A 16892-nucleotide genomic window follows, 5' to 3' on the forward strand; every position below is an offset into this window, starting at 1 on the left:
TTTGCTCGTCGACAGCTCGAGCACAGGACGCCCAAGCTTCTAACACCCATTGAGGCCTTCGCCCAGGAGACAGCAGCTTCCGAAGCCAACAAACACTGCACCAAGCAAATGAAGAAGCTGGCAGAATTACAACCTCGACCTGACAACGCCCCTACTGACCATTCAAACGTGGTCACGAACCTGTCTTCCAGAAATCTAACACCCGCCGAAACTTCAATTCTGGCCAAGGGACACAAATTCAATATTCAGGCTCACGGACCTCCTCTCCCGAAAATTCTATCTGCTCTTGAAGACGGCCTCCAACAGCTGAAAACAGGTCCTCGAGAAGAAGTTAGGCTCAAAACAGTCGGAGTACTGAAAGGTATGCATTCACACCGAAAAGAAGAGAATCTACCACGGGATGAATGGCAGGCGCTCAAAGACCTCCAGAGAGACACGACCATCGTAATCCTCCCAGCGGACAAAGGCAACACAACAGTCGTTCTGGACAGACAGGACTATGACGAGAAAATTTCTTCTCTACTCAACAGTCAAGAATACGAAAAATTGAAGAAGGACAACACAACAAGTACCCAGGCAAAATTGAACAAGGTATTAAAAGAAGTTTTCAAAAACCTCCCAAACCACCGAAACCTCTACCTGCAGTTATCGTGCACCAACGGATCAGCCCCAGCCTTCTACGATCTGCCCAAAGTCCATAAACCTGGGACTCCTCTACGCCCGATTGTCGACTGCCATTTCTCCCCCCTCTGTTCGTGGTCGGAATACCTGCACAAGCTCATAACACTAATCACGGGGAAAACCGCGACCCACGTCCGACACGCCGGGCATTTCATCGAACTCGTATCCCAGGTGTGCCTTGAGGCCGACGAGTGCCTCGTTTCCTTTGACGTGGTGTCCCTTTTCACAAATCTCCCTGTATATCTCGCGTTGGCCGCCACTCGAGAAGCCCTACAACGCGACGATACACTCAGCGCACGAACCCCACTCAGTGTAGACGAGGTATGCCGCCTTCTGGAACTATGCTTATCAAACACATACTTCTCATGCCGAGGAGAATTCTACAAACAAGTTAAGGGAACACCAATGGGTGCCTCCATCTCTGTCGCTATGGCGAATATAACTATGCAGCACATCGAAGAACGAGCTCTCAACTCTTTCCGACCACCGCCAAAAATTTTTCTGAGATATGTCGATGACTGTTTCTCAATTATTAAGAAATCTGAAGTCCAAAATTTCCTCTCTCATCTAAATTCCATACAACCGGAGATCCAGTTCACCCTAGAAATGGAGAAGCGAGGCGCCCTGCCGTTTTTGGACGTTCTGGTGACCCGAAAAAACAACCGTCTGCGATTCGCCGTATACCGAAAACCCACCCACACAGGGCGATATCTGCATTTCACTTCGAACCACCCGACAAGCCATAAAGCGCCAGTTGTGAAGACCTTATTACAAAGAGTGGAAACACATTGCACCACAGAGCCCGACAAAGCAAACGAAAAACGCTTAATATTCAAGGAACTAACCATGAACGGCTACCCAAAAAAATTTATCCGGAATATCATTCGCCGCCAAAAACGCAACGACAGGCCCCGGGAAGAAAATAACCAGCAGCAAACAACTACATCTCAAAAGTACGTCACTGTCCCCTATGTCCGAGGCGCCAGCGAAACCATCGCCCGTATTCTAAGAAAAGAGGGATGTCGAGTGGCGCACAAGCCTTCAAACACTTTGGGGAGCCTGCTACCCTTCCCCAAAGATCGACCACCAAGAGAAAGAGCCCAAGGCATTGTCTACAAAATTCCCTGCGCCGACTGTGATGCTAGCTACATTGGCGAAACAAAAAACCTAAAAAAAAAGAATTCGGCAACACAAGAACGATGTGCGAAATTTTTCAAGAGAACGCAACCCCGTAGCTGAACATTCAGAAGATTCCGACCACAGAATAAATTTCGAAGAAACATTCATCCTGGAGACCGAGACCAATTACCGCAAAAGACGCCTCCTCGAGTCATGGCACATACAGCCGACCGCAAATAACATCAACCGGACAATAGGCAACCTCCCTGCTGTATACTTGCAAGGTCTTCGCTCTCTCCTGGTCACTTCACAGAAGAAAAGAAAAAAGTCGCCAGCGAGCACACCTGCTCCTGCGGCACCCTCACTCGTCTAAACCCCCCTCCTTCCTTCTCATTTCTTTTTCACACATCTCACCCCCTCCCCATTCTCCCCCCCCCACCTTCTCCCCCTCGACCAATCCTTTACTTATAGCTGCACGCAGCCCCGCGTCATGCACCCCTGAAGAAGGAGCCGAGCCGGCTCCGAAACGTCGGGTTTTATAAAATAAAAGTGTTGGTTGGAGAAATTTCAAGTTTTATTTAGATTCATTTTCGCAGTGCTAAAACTCCAACCAATTGATCCACCAATTGAAAACAGCCACCTAGTCCCCTAACTCATCCGCGACAACCTTACCGTACAACCCCTAGCTAAAATTATGCACCCTGCTCACCACAAGGCATGACGAGAAGCTCGAGCGAAGGCGTTACACAAAGCTCACTCGACTGACACCGAAGCGGCCTACGTAGACGCGGCAGATACAGTCACCCCACGGCCTATGTCACCAGTGTGATTTCTTATAACTTCAATCACATAGTTTCTGCCTCTGTCAAAGCAGAAACGTCGACCAAAGCCTAAGAGGCAGCCATAGCGCTAGCCATCTCCTCTTCCACTGTCACACTCATCTTTTGCGATTCTAAAACGGCCATTCGCAAAAGGGAAAATACACCCAATCGCCCATCAAATCTTAACCCCTGGTTGCATAGCTCCCCGACCCATTCACATCGTCTGGGCACCAGGCTATGCAGGAAACCTCGGTAACGAGGCAGCCCACTCAACTGCTCGAGCGCACGCCAACCGAGTGGGGCATACCGAAGACTGGGGAAACACGCGGGACAGACTTCTCACCTATCATGACATAACACTTCCCTACCGAGAACAGCGACTCTTATATCCCCCACCTCACACCTCTCTCTCAAAACCCCAACAAATAATCTACAAGCTACAAGCCAGAACCTTTCCCTCTCCAGAATGATTGGCCTTGGCACACACGGGCCGGTATGATCCCACATGCTCTCTATGTGGCACACCTAGAGCCACCTTCAATCACAATTTTTCTATGCGAAGATTTGAAGCCACCGCCCCAATGGGGCTTCACGGACCAAGAGGGTTGGGAGATCGCGGTCTCCAGCTCGGACCCAGCAGTGCAAAAGATGCTGATTGACTGGGCAGAAGCGGTCGCTGCCAGGCACGGCCTGACAGACACCAGCCGGGATCAGGAACCACTTAAACCCTTTTAATGTACCCTGGTTCCCACAATAAATGTTTTACCACCACCACCTTATACTTTTGATTGGACGTCACGTAATTGTTCACACCTGCAGATAATAATATTTTCATTTTTTTTTGGTATATTGTACATTAGTTCATAAGAAAGGAAAAGCGCGGTATACGTTTTTGACCTTCAAGGTTCTTCAGACATCGAACAACCCAGGGTTCCCTGTGTTTTTTAATCGGTTCATAGGAAAGGAAAGCAGCATTATCTGTCACACTGTTCTGTAGACACCTGAACCGTAAAGGAGAGGAGAAAGGATGTGAAAGTGGAAAGAGCGGTACAACCAGGGTGGAAAAGTTGTAGTTGCGACTGAAGGAAGAAGGAAAAGAAAACGCACGAGCCTGCTACCGGCTCTGTAGCTGAGCCACCTCCGCTGCCGCGTGCGAAGAGGAGGAAAGGTTTGGGTTTGAGTGAAAGTGGAAAGAGCGGTACAACCACGGTGGAAATTTTGTAGTTGCGACCGAAGGAAGAAGAAAAAAATTCCCGACGATTACGTTACTTCCTAATGCGAAATTTGAGCTGTTTCACCTTCTCGATAGATTGAGGCAAAGAAATCGAGCAACACATGTATGTGCTATCACAGAATTTTTTTTTTCACACGTATTCCTTTAACAAAGACTCCCTTCTCGGCGGCGGCGATGAGCTTCTGCTTCAGCCGCTTACACCTGGTTGCTCTCGACGGTGGCGATGAGCCTCCGCTTCGGCGGTGCGAACCCTGCCGTTGCTTCAGCCTCGCTTACAGCTCTGGATTCTGGCGGCGACAGCGCTGGGCCTCTGCTCTGGCAGCTCGTTTAGCAGCAGCAGCAGCAGCAGCAGCAGCAGCAGCAGCAGCAGCAGCAGCAGCAGCAGCAGCAGCAGCAGCAGCAGCAGCAGCAGCAGCAGCAGCAGCAGCAGCAGCAGCAGCAGCAGCAGCAGCAGCAGCAGCAGCAGCAGCAGCAGCAGCAGCAGCAGCAGCAGCAGCAGCAGCAGCAGCAGCAGCAGCAGCAGCAGCAGCAGCAGCAGCAGCAGCAGCAGCAGCAGCAGCAGCAGCAGCAGCAGCAGCAGCAGCAGCAGCAGCAGCAGCAGCAGCAGCAGCAGCAGCAGCAGCAGCAGCAGCAGCAGCAGCAGCAGCAGCAGCAGCAGCAGCAGCAGCAGCAGCAGCAGCAGCAGCAGCAGCAGCAGCAGCAGCAGCAGCAGCAGCAGCAGCAGCAGCAGCAGCAGCAGCAGCAGCAGCAGCAGCAGCAGCAGCAGCAGCAGCAGCAGCAGCAGCAGCAGCAGCAGCAGCAGCAGCAGCAGCAGCAGCAGCAGCAGCAGCAGCAGCAGCAGCAGCAGCAGCAGCAGCAGCAGCAGCAGCAGCAGCAGCAGCAGCAGCAGCAGCAGCAGCAGCAGCAGCAGCAGCAGCAGCAGCAGCAGCAGCAGCAGCAGCAGCAGCAGCAGCAGCAGCAGCAGCAGCAGCAGCAGCAGCAGCAGCAGCAGCAGCAGCAGCAGCAGCAGCAGCAGCAGCAGCAGCAGCAGCAGCAGCAGCAGCAGCAGCAGCAGCAGCAGCAGCAGCAGCAGCAGCAGCAGCAGCAGCAGCAGCAGCAGCAGCAGCAGCAGCAGCAGCAGCAGCAGCAGCAGCAGCAGCAGCAGCAGCAGCAGCAGCAGCAGCAGCAGCAGCAGCAGCAGCAGCAGCAGCAGCAGCAGCAGCAGCAGCAGCAGCAGCAGCAGCAGCAGCAGCAGCAGCAGCAGCAGCAGCAGCAGCAGCAGCAGCAGCAGCAGCAGCAGCAGCAGCAGCAGCAGCAGCAGCAGCAGCAGCAGCAGCAGCAGCAGCAGCAGCAGCAGCAGCAGCAGCAGCAGCAGCAGCAGCAGCAGCAGCAGCAGCAGCAGCAGCAGCAGCAGCAGCAGCAGCAGCAGCAGCAGCAGCAGCAGCAGCAGCAGCAGCAGCAGCAGCAGCAGCAGCAGCAGCAGCAGCAGCAGCAGCAGCAGCAGCAGCAGCAGCAGCAGCAGCAGCAGCAGCAGCAGCAGCAGCAGCAGCAGCAGCAGCAGCAGCAGCAGCAGCAGCAGCAGCAGCAGCAGCAGCAGCAGCAGCAGCAGCAGCAGCAGCAGCAGCAGCAGCAGCAGCAGCAGCAGCAGCAGCAGCAGCAGCAGCAGCAGCAGCAGCAGCAGCAGCAGCAGCAGCAGCAGCAGCAGCAGCAGCAGCAGCAGCAGCAGCAGCAGCAGCAGCAGCAGCAGCAGCAGCAGCAGCAGCAGCAGCAGCAGCAGCAGCAGCAGCAGCAGCAGCAGCAGCAGCAGCAGCAGCAGCAGCAGCAGCAGCAGCAGCAGCAGCAGCAGCAGCAGCAGCAGCAGCAGCAGCAGCAGCAGCAGCAGCAGCAGCAGCAGCAGCAGCAGCAGCAGCAGCAGCAGCAGCAGCAGCAGCAGCAGCAGCAGCAGCAGCAGCAGCAGCAGCAGCAGCAGCAGCAGCAGCAGCAGCAGCAGCAGCAGCAGCAGCAGCAGCAGCAGCAGCAGCAGCAGCAGCAGCAGCAGCAGCAGCAGCAGCAGCAGCAGCAGCAGCAGCAGCAGCAGCAGCAGCAGCAGCAGCAGCAGCAGCAGCAGCAAAAAGCCTGCTACCGGCTCTGTAGCTGAGCTGATTGATTTATAGGAAGGTAAAGGCGCGGTAACTGTCTCACTTGTTTTCTGTGGACACCTCAACCGCGCCGTAAGGGAAGGGAGGAAGGCGGGAGTGAAAGTAGAAAGAGAGAACGAGGAGCCGTAGTGGAGGGCTACGGAGTAATTTCGACCACCTGGGGATCTTTAACGTGCGCTGACATCGCACAGCACACGGACGCCTCTTCGTTTCGCCTCCACCGAAACGCAGCCGCCGAGGTCGGATTCGAACCCGGGTACTCCGGCACAGTAGTCGGGCGTCTTACCACTGCACCCCCCCGGCGGGGCTCTGTAGCTGAGCTGATTGATTTATTTATAGGAAGGGAAAGGCGCGGTAACTGTCTCACTTTTTTTTCTGTGGACACCGCAACCGCGCCGTAAGAGAAGGGAGGAAGGTGGGAGTGAAAGTGGAAAGAGAGAAACAGGAGCCGCAGTGGAGGGCTATGGAGTAATTTCGACCACCTGGGGATCTTTGACGTGCGCTGACATCGCACAGCACACGACGCCTCTTCGTTTCGCCTCCATCGAAAAGCAGCCGCCGAGGTCGGGTTCGAACCCGGGTACTCCGGCACAGTAGTCGGGCGTCTTACCACTGCACCACCCCGGCGGGGCCCTGTAGCTGAGCTACCTCCGCTGCCTCGTGCGGACAGAAGAGAGGGGGAGGTGGTGAAGGATGGCAGTTCCTGGCCCTTCGAGGATGATGATGATAGTGTTAGCTAGTCCCTTTGTAACGGGTGAGTTCCCGGGTTCGAACCCGACCTTGGCGGCTGCGTTTCGCTGGAGGCGAAACGAAGTGGCGTCCGTGTGCTGTGCGATGTCAGCGCACGTTAAAGATCCCCAGGTGCTCGAAATTACCCCGTAGCCCTCCACTAAGTCTCCCCTTTCTCTCTTTCCGCTTTCACTCCCACCTTCCTCTCTTCTCTTCGGCGCGGTTCAGGTGTCCACAGAGCAAGTGTGACAGATACTGCGCCTTTCCCTTCCTATGAACCTACCAACCAACCAACCAAGGGCAGGTCAACGCCGCTTGCGGCGGGGGCTAGCCAGCCACCGAATTTTATCTGTTGTAGGCCGTCATTGCACCCGCCACTGCATCGATGGTGGACGACGACTGTTGTTGCGGTGCGCGTCTTTCTCTCCCTCATCTTTTTCCTTCTCTATTTTCTGGTATGTCGGCACTGGGCAGCAGAGATGGCTCAGCTACAGAGCTAGTAGCAGGCCCGCCGTGGATTTTCTTTTCCTTCTTGCTACAGCCACAACAACAAATCAAGAGAAATAGAGAAGAAAGAAAAACGATAGAAAGACGCGCGTCGCAAAAGCCGTTATCCACCACCGAAGCAGTAGCGGGTGTAATAACGACCTAAAACATATAAAAGCGGCGTTAACCTATCAGTCCCACCCTCGTAGGGTCAGGAACAGCCACCCTCCTCCTCCCTCCACCAAACATGCGGGGAAATTGGAGCCACGCAAAATTGCTGAATCGTAGCGAATGAAGCTTTTGCTCCAACAAACCGACCTACCTGCAGTGTGCAGAGGAAGCCCGACGACTCGCTCGGCGATACGACTTGCGGCGACGCAACACAAAGTACCAAGCCAGGATCTTCCACATAACTGTAGCGCGAAAAAAAAAAAACGGGCACTAAGAAAGAAAGACACGCGACACAGACCAGTAGTACTAATAACTTTATTAAAACTAAGCAGTTTGGGGAATGCATGCCCTTGCGCCTCCGCACGGCCCGACTACACTCAAACGTTCACGTTCCTATTGTTCATGACGTCGGCAGCCCAATCTGTGGCTATCTTCTGCCGAACCGGTTCCTCAGAGTGCATCAGATCTCCCAGTCCTCCCAGGTGGGGAGGAGCTCCAGACCTCGCGAAGGAGAATCCGCCGGGCATTGAACTGTAGCATCGCCACGGCCGCCAGCGGTGCGCCAAAGCAGCCACGCCGGTCAGCAAGAGAGAAAAATCTCGGTTTATTTGCGAAGTAGGCTTGCCTTTTTACAGGCATGCGTCACGTGAGAAATGGAAAGGGAAAAAGGTGGGAGCGGCGATAGCGGCCGCCGCTCCGAACGCTGACGTGTGCGCAACGGAAAAACTGCTGAACATAATATGCCACCTTTCTCCTTAAAATTTTGGAAACGCTGCACCGGTCTGCGTTGCCTCGTAGAATGCCTAATGGTTTGTTCGGGGCTTCTTGCGGCTTTCTCTGTCTGTGCTGGTTTGGTCGTAGGCTGACCTGGAGAAGCGATGTCGGGAAACTGTTTCGGAGAGGTTGAGCCGCTGGGGATGCAGGTCGTAGGAGTAGTATGGTCTGCAGTCGGCGAGCTAACAGGGGGGTTTTGCTCAATCACATCACTTTCGAGCTGGTGATCATCCGATGTACATCCGCGTTGCAAATGAACTTGATCTACATGTCGCTGGGCCAGGCCCATTGGGGTTGATACCGTGGCCATCCTGGAACCGGACGCCGTCGTGAGCCGTCCCGATATCCACCTGTCCCCTGTATACCGTAGTTCCGCACGTAAACATTTGACTCGGGCAGTGGTGTCCAGGCATCTTGACCCTGCGGTGGCTCTGCAAGCTTAGAAGGAAAACACGAGTCCAGCCGGGATCGTAATTGGTAACCCAAAAGCATCTCCGCGGGGGATTAGCCACTTTTCTGCGGAGTCCTGCGGTAGTTGAACAACAGTCGTACTAGATTGTCCTCCAACTTCCCTTCTTTTATTTTGCGAAGCCCATCCTTCACTGTTCTCACAGCTCTTTCTTCGGCTTCATTCGACTAAGGGTGGTAGAGACGCACCGTAGATGCACTATATTATGTTTTTTTTTTTTTGCAAATATAGCAAATTCCTGGCTATTAAATTGCGTACCGTTGTCAGAGACTAACGTTCGTAGGACCCCGAACCAACTAAAAATGGAACGAAGGCAGCTAATAGTTGTTTCAGTGTTGCCATGCGCCAGTGGTATGGCTTCAATCCATTTAGTATGCGAGTCGACAACTACCAGGATCATTTTTCCTGCGATTGGACCTGCAAAATCCACGTGAATACGCGACCACTTTTCATTGGTGGATGGCCACTTAACTGGCGAAGCGGCCGTTGGCATCGGCAGGCTCTGGATGCAGTTCTAACAAGTAGCTGATATTTCCTCAATGTCATTATCCAACCCTGGCCACCAAAACAGAGAACGTGCAACTGCTTTCATAGCCGACGATCCCTGGTGCGTCTCATGCAGAAGACGCAACACCCTTGTACGAGCTTCTTTCAGTATTACCACACGATTTCCGCAGTACACTAGCTCATGCGTCACTGCCAATTCCAGCTTCCGGTCAAAGATTGGCCGTATGAAATGGTGTAATGATTTTGCGGTTCAGGGCAACCCGTTCGTAACGTAACATTTAATCTCAGTCAAAACGGGGTCGGCGGCTGTCAAGGCAATGAGCTCACGTGTTGTCACACCACCTTCGTCCAGTCTTTCTAGGGATAATACGTATTCTGGAGGTTCACCATCCGCGACAGGTTCTGGAGCTCTTTGTGGTAGGCGGCTCAGGGCATCGGAGTTGAGCATCTGCTTTCCAGGAGTGTACTGCAACTTGTAGTGGTAGGCCCCGAAGAAGAATTCCCAGCGCTGGATGCGTGTGGTGGCCATTGTTGGTATCTGAAGATCTGGTCTCAGCAGGCCCAGAAGCGGCTGGTGGTCGGTTACCAGTGTGAACTCTCTCCCTAGAAGGTAGTCACGAAATTTTATTACACCAAAAATGAGTGCTAATGCCTCTCGTTCTAGTGGGGAATAGTTCCGTTCAGCTCTTGTTAATGTTTTAGAACGGAACCCAATTGGCCTATGAGCGTTCCCGACTGTGTGGAACAACTGCTCCCACACTCTGAGGGAACGCGTCGCATTCCAATTTCAATTCCTTTCGCGGATCGAAAAGCACAAGAACGTGGGCAGCCTGAAGCCTTTGTTTAGCCGCATTAAATGTGGATTCCTGTTCCTCTTTCCAGCGCCAGCGTGCAATCTTTTCGAACAGCTGATATAATGGGAAAAGAGTAGTCGACATGTTAGGTAGGAACTTGGTGTAAAACGTCAGCATTCCGAGAAATGCACGCAGTTCCGCGACGCGGGTTTGGTGCCTTTACAATCGCCTGAACGTTCTTTTCTATCGGGGAAGACCGTCTCGGTCAATTCGGTGCCCCAAATAAGATACAGCCGGTCCGCGAAGTGCGCACTAATCGTATCTAAGTTTCAGTCCGCGTTCTCGGAAGCGTTGTAGGACGCTTCTTAATCGCTCACTGCTGTCGTTTTTTTCTTTCTGAGACAAGCACATCGTCCAGTAAGCTTGTATGCCCGGAAAGTCTGTCAGCACCTCATCCATATTTCTCTGGAAAATTGCCGGTGCCGATGCTATTCCGAACGGTAGCCTATTAAAACGAAAATCCCTTTATGCGTGTCAATGACGCAGACTTCCTTTGCCGCTTCGTCAAGTGGTATTTGGTTGTATGCATCTCGCAGGTCCAGCGTGCTGAAACAGTCACCATCTCTTAAGCGGGCAAACATGTCATCAATAACGGGCAATGGATATTGTTCGGTGGCACAAGCTTGGTTCAAAGTGGCTTTAAAATCACCGCAGATTTGGACCCAGCCGTTTTTCTTTAGCACAACTACAATTGGTGTTGCCGATTCGGAATGCTTCACTGGCGACAGCATGCCTATAGAAACTAGCCTGTCCAACTCCAGTGTCACTTTATTGTGCAATGCATATGGAATGGGCGGGGCCTTACAAAATCTGGGATGACTCCCTCTTTAAGGTGCCGACTAGCGGGTGCCCACTGATGAGGCCTAGATCGGTAGAAAAGACGTCCTGGTAGTCTTAGAAAATGCTGTTGATGCGGTAGCTGCTTTTGCGGTCTTCCGGCGAGACGTCTTGGGCTGCTATCTGCAAGATTAGAGCTCCTGCGTTGTTGAGTAGATTAAGCACGTCACGCCCACAGAGGCTCGGTCCCGCACAATCTAACACAGTTGAAGGGCCGTCCACGGACGGCCCTTGGTAGCGGACGCGTAACTGAAGTTCTCCCAGGACAGGGAGGCGGCCTACGTAGCAGTACAACTTCATGTTTGATGCTTTCAGGCTTGGCCACTGCTTGCGGTTCTTCTCATAGAGTCCGCGAGGGATGACGTAAATTGGCGACCCGGTATCTACCTCTATTCAAAGTCTCCCCACGAGAATACTCTGCGAATAGGTGGCTCCAGAAATGTTTTTTTTTTTTTCAGACGCTAGTGTCCAAATATGCGACGTCTCTGTTTCATAAGGCTCTACGAGCCTTCTGTGACAGCCAAAGAGTGGGTTCTCACCGCCCGCGTCTTGTCTGCATGCGACACATGACTTCGGCACTTTCGCGCGAGATAAACTTTCCGCCCGCACCGGTAACACCGAGACTTGGCCCACAAGCAGGCGTTTTCGTCGTGTTTCTCCCTACCGCATCTACTGCAAGTTTCGGTGATGAAACGCTTCTGTTCGGCGTCTTTCCGCATGGCTCTATTTTTAAGTAGTGGCGTCTCCTCTGCGTTCATCCTTTTTTACATCGGTTTCTGCGGCTTCTGCTGCCATTGCTATTGCCTCCGCTTTCTGTAGTGCACTCGACCTCACACCGCAAACAATACGATCCCGTAGCATCCGGTCTAGACTGATTCCAAAGTTGCAGTTATCCGCAATCCGCCGTATTTCCTTCAGAAACGCCTGAATTGGTTCCCCTTCGGCTTGGCAACGGTTAAAAAATTTGTACCTTTCAGTGATTTCGTTCCTTTTTGGGTCGTAATACTCGTTCCTGGTTGCAACTGCTTCTTCATAAGCCAATGCCTTTGGCGCACGCGGAGCTACTTTTGCTGCCAATATCTGGACAGTGTTTGTGCTTAATGCTGCCACAAGCAATGCTCTCTTCTTTGCTGAATCTGCAATGGCGTTTGCTTCAAAGTATGCTTCAACCTTGATAAGGTATGGTTTCCACTTACCTGTACTGTCGTCGAAGTCTCGTAGCTTGAGATGCGCCATGCCTTCCAAGGGTGCAGTCCGGTGCTGTGGTTCTTGTTTCACGACTTGTGCGTCGCCAATCCTCGTCGCCACTGTGGCATCGCCACGGCCGCCAGCGGCGCGCCAAGGAACAGAAGCCACGCCGGTCATCGAGAGAGCAAAATCTCGGTTTATTTGTTGTTGTTGTTGTTGTTGTTGTTGTGGCTGTAGGAAGAAGAAGAAAATGCACGGGCCTGCTACTGGCTCTGTAGCTGAGCCACCTCCGCTGCCTCGTGCAGATAGAAGAGAATATAGAGAAGAAAGAAAAGCAAGAGGGAAAGAAAGACGCGCGCCGCAACAACAGCCGTCGTCTACCACCAGCGGTGGCGTGTGCAATGACGGCCTACAACAGATAAAAATTCAGTGCCAGGCCAGCCCCCGCCGCAAGCAGCGGTGACACACCTGCACCAGCCCCATCAGGGCCGTTTATTTGCGAAGTAGGCTCGCCTTATTATAGGCATGCATCACGTGAGAAACGGAAAGAAAAAAAGGAGGGAGCGGCGATAGCGGCCGCAGCTCCAAACCCGCCGCTCCGAACGCTGACGCGTGCGCAACGGAAAAACTGCTGAACAGAATATGCCACGGGAACAGGATTTGGGGCGAAGGTGGCGGTGGGGTTGTTGCAATGGGGGCAGGAGGGATCGGTTAGGGTGTGGTGGTAGCGAAGCATACTATAAAAGAACGGGAGGGTGCGCGTCTGAAGTCGTCGCCAGACAGTGTAACATTATGTTGGGGCATCGTACAAGACATTCACCAAAAAACGAGAAGGGTACAACGCTGCTGAACCGAGCAAAATGTTGCGGTAAGTTGTGTTTACATGTGTTTATAATGGATCGCTCTCTCAACTCGCACCCTCATACGTTTCGGGGTGTTTTAAAAATACTTCCCCTCGGTAAGGAGATTTCACACTTCCACGATCTGTTCTAGAGCGTTCATGGTTGCTCTCTACTGAATAACGACATCACAGACATCCGTGAAATTAGAAAACTGCTTTGGAATATTTCGCTCCCATGTATTCCTATGGGCGCTAAGCCTACTTTTCATCCCCAGTCAGCCCACGCTGGCGACAGAAGCGCCACCGCATCTTGCCTACGTCACAGATCGGTGTGGTGACTTCAACGCCAGACATCAAGAATGGGGCTATGCTTTACAGGACACCAAAGGTAGGCAGCTATGGGAGGACACGCACGAGCTAGGTCTCACCCTCCATACGGATCCCGATCATCCAACGAGGACGGGTAACAGCGTATGCGCGGACACATCCCCAGACCTGACATTTTCAAAAAACTTACAGGGCTTAGACTGGCAAAATTCTGAGCAAAATTTTGGCAGTGACCATTTCATTATCGTTTCGGTCCTCAAAGAGGGCGTCAAGACGCACAGGGCGTGCCAACCGGCCGTTACAGAGTGGGATCAATTTAGAGAAATCAGGGCAACCGCGCAATTAGAAAGAATCGAGAACATTGAGGAATGGACGGAGGCACTCAAACGCCACGTTGGTGAGGCGACAAAGACGCTGGTAGGAGACGACGCTCCTGGTATAGCAGATAGCCGACTGCTCCACATGTGGGACGCTAAACAAAGCATGGAACGCAGGCTGAAGAAACAAAAGTGGAACAAGAATCTTAGAAGACGAATCGCGAGGCATAACAAGGAAATTGAAAGCTACGCGATCAAATTGTGCGAACAAAACTGGCTCAGCAGATGCGACGAAATGGAGGGAGGCATGAATCTCTCCAAAACGTGGGGCATGCTCCGGCATCTGCTGGACCCAACAAATTCAAAAACTCAATCGGGAGTAAGATTGGCAAAAGTCAGGCACGCCTTTGAAGGAGACGATGCGGCGTTTATGAATAAGTTAGTAAAAACGTATGTTGCAGACAACCAGCGTTCCCCACTCCCGAGCTACGGTGGCACACCCAATGAGGCGCTTGACGCCCCCATCACGGAGGCAGAGGTTAGGGCGGAAATTGTAAGACTAAAAACTAAATCAGCCCCGGGCCCCGATGGGATCACCAATAAAATGCTAAGGAATCTAGACGATGACTCTATTAGTCTACTAACGGAATTCATTGGAAAAGTTTGGGAAACGAGCCAGTTGCCAGATCAGTGGAAAACGGCAAACATAATACTAATACCCAAACCGGGAAAACCCCCGCAATTGGAAAATTTGAGACCGATTTCCCTAACCTCATGCGTAGGGAAGTTGCTGGAGCACGTAATACAGACAAGATTAACGTGCTTTATGGAGCAAAACAACCTGTGGCCGCACGAAATGGTCGGTTTCCGACCACACTTGTGCACGCAGGACGTAATGCTCCGACTAAAGCATGATATCATAGACTCGCGATCGAGAGACGCCAAAGTGATCCTGGGCCTAGACCTCACCAAGGCCTTCGACAATGTCAGGCACGAGGCTATTCTCGAAGGGCTCGAAGTGCTCGGAGTAGGGGAGAGAACGTACAACTACATAAAAGACTTCGTATCGGGCAGAAAAGCCTGCATGATATTTCAAAATTTAGAATCTCCTACGATACAGTTAGGAAACAAAGGCACACCGCAGGGCTCAGTGCTATCGCCTTTTCTATTCAACGTGGAAATGAGAGGCCTCCCGGGTAAACTTAACCAAATCAAGGGGCTAAATTTTAGCATGTATGCGGACGATATTAACCTCTGGATTAACCATGGGAGCGATGCGAGTACGGAGGAACGCCTGCAAGCAGCGACCGACATCATTGTCGATTACGCGGCTAAAAGGGGACTTTCGTGCTCCCCGCATAAATCTGAGTTGTTCGTTTATAACCCGAAGTACCTCCGCTGCAAGAATAGCGGGGAGTTTCATATTCAGGTGGAGGGCAAACCGGTGCCAAAAGTAGATCAGATCAGGATTTTGGGGATGGTCATTCAATCCCACGGTCACAACGGAGAGGTCCTGAAAAAATTAGAAAGTTACGCGATGCAAACCCTCGGGCTCTTGAGGAGGGTCGCCACTAAAGGAAGAGGCCTCAAGGAGAAAAATTTACTAAAACTAATCCAGGCATACGTAATAAGCAGAATCAGTTACGCCACGCCCTACCTGGACATCAAGGCCGGCGAAAAAGAGAAGTTAGACTGCCTGATTCGAAGATGCGTTAAGAAGGCGTTAGGACTGCCCATGGGTACCTCGAGCGAACGATTGCTCGAACTCGGGGTGCATAACACGTGGGCAGAATTGGCGGAGGCAGTGCGAGTCTCCCAATTAGAGACTAAGCACGACCGAGACGGGCAGGGTAATCCTTGCAAAAGTAGGCCTCAGCCCAGACAGGGGAGTTCAAAAAAAAAGTCACAATTAATAGTGAAATCAGGAATGCCTTGGTAGTCCCCCCCTTCCCTAGGAATATGCATCCAGAATTTAATGTCGAAAGAAGGGCCAAACGAGCTGAAGCCCTAGAGCGACGGTTCAAGAATATGGGAGCAAAGGAAGTAGTCTATGTTGATGCGGCAAGTGGCAGAACAGGTGCGGCGGTAGCTTCGGTAGTCGATGGCCGAGGGGCACCGGTATCCGCGGCAGCCATCAGAGGCCGCAACATAGAGACTGCGGAGGAAGTTGCGATAGCGCTAGCTTGCGTAGGAACAGAAGCCAAGTTCATAATTAGCGACAGCAGAACTGCCATTCAAAATTTTGGGAAGGGGAGGATATCGCCGGAGGCGGCCAAAATCCTCACCCAAAGAACAATAAATAGGAAAATTCAGTTGATTTGGACACCCGCTCACGCTGCCGTCCCTGGTAACGAGGCGGCTCACGAGCTAGCCCGAGCTCTCTACTTCCGGGTAGCCGTCGAGCCCCCCGAACACTGGGCATACGACGAGCGTCTGCAAAATTACGGGGAAATCATCGACCATTATAAATTGGGACGTAGACTGGTACCCCCGCCAGATGTTAGACTTAATAATAGAGAAGCTGTCGCGTGGAGGCGGCTACAAACTAATACGTTCATGAACCCGGTCTGGGCGTTTCACGCGCTACCAGACTTTAGGGACAATGATCTCTGCAAACACTGTGGGGCGAAAGGGACCCTCGACCACATAATTTGGGAGTGCCCACAATCTCCAGGGATAGGGCAAAATATTACAAGTAGAGAAGCCTGGGATACCCTGCTGCGAAGCGCGGACCCTGCGATCCAGCACCGCACCGTCCATCTGGCGGAAAAGGCCGCAAGAAGCCAAGGGCTACCTGCCAGCCTCTAATCCGCGGGCGCACGACTCCCCGTTTCCGATGGAATTAAAAGTTGTACAACCAACCAATGGTCTACAGGCCGCCCGAGCTGGCGCGCGTGACTAGCTGCCCGTGATGACTGGCTAAATCACCAAGTCGAGCCTGATTGACAAAGGGTAGTGATCGGAAATGCACCAAGTGCCTGCAGGAAGCGCAACAACCTCGCAGCTGACGACAAAGCGAGTTCTGGTGGAAAAAACGTACCCAGCCGACTGGCTGACTGCGCCTTCTCCCACGCTGCTCTCCAAGCCAATCCCCGTGAAAATGCACTCACGCGTCGGACAAGCGTTCGCGGATCACGCGGCCACCGGTATGAGGGCGACTGTAACCCTGTCCGTGGACGGGGTTTAAAACACAATTCAAGTTAGTGACGACAAGTTAGTCTCAAAGCGAAACTGAACCGAAGGGTCAAGCAAAAATGAATCGAGGCGGCCAAAAACATCTGAACTGCCGTGCTGGCGCATACACAACCGATGCGTGCGCCCATCGCTGATTTAGGGTGAAATCGACCGTGCGAGTACGGTCGTCCAGCCCGAAGTTACAATGAGCACCCGCATGCAGGGAAGGGTTTAAAAAAACGACAC

At 52.6% G+C, this 16892-nt stretch overlaps 1 protein-coding gene and 1 pseudogene across 1 annotated transcript in view; one reads left to right on the plus strand and one right to left on the minus strand.

Moving 5' to 3' along the window:
• The window catches only part of LOC146175270 (uncharacterized), a 303458-nt gene that overhangs the window by 68804 nt on the left and 217762 nt on the right, over positions 1-16892 (plus strand). The gene's annotated exons all lie outside the window — the stretch shown is intronic.
• LOC146175271 (uncharacterized) lies at positions 2691-12164 on the minus strand (annotated as a pseudogene).

This window comes from Amblyomma maculatum, chromosome 11, assembly GCF_055883805.1.
Source record: "Amblyomma maculatum isolate TAMU_Amacu chromosome 11, ASM5588380v1, whole genome shotgun sequence".
NCBI classification, from domain to species: Eukaryota; Metazoa; Arthropoda; class Arachnida; order Ixodida; family Ixodidae; genus Amblyomma; species Amblyomma maculatum.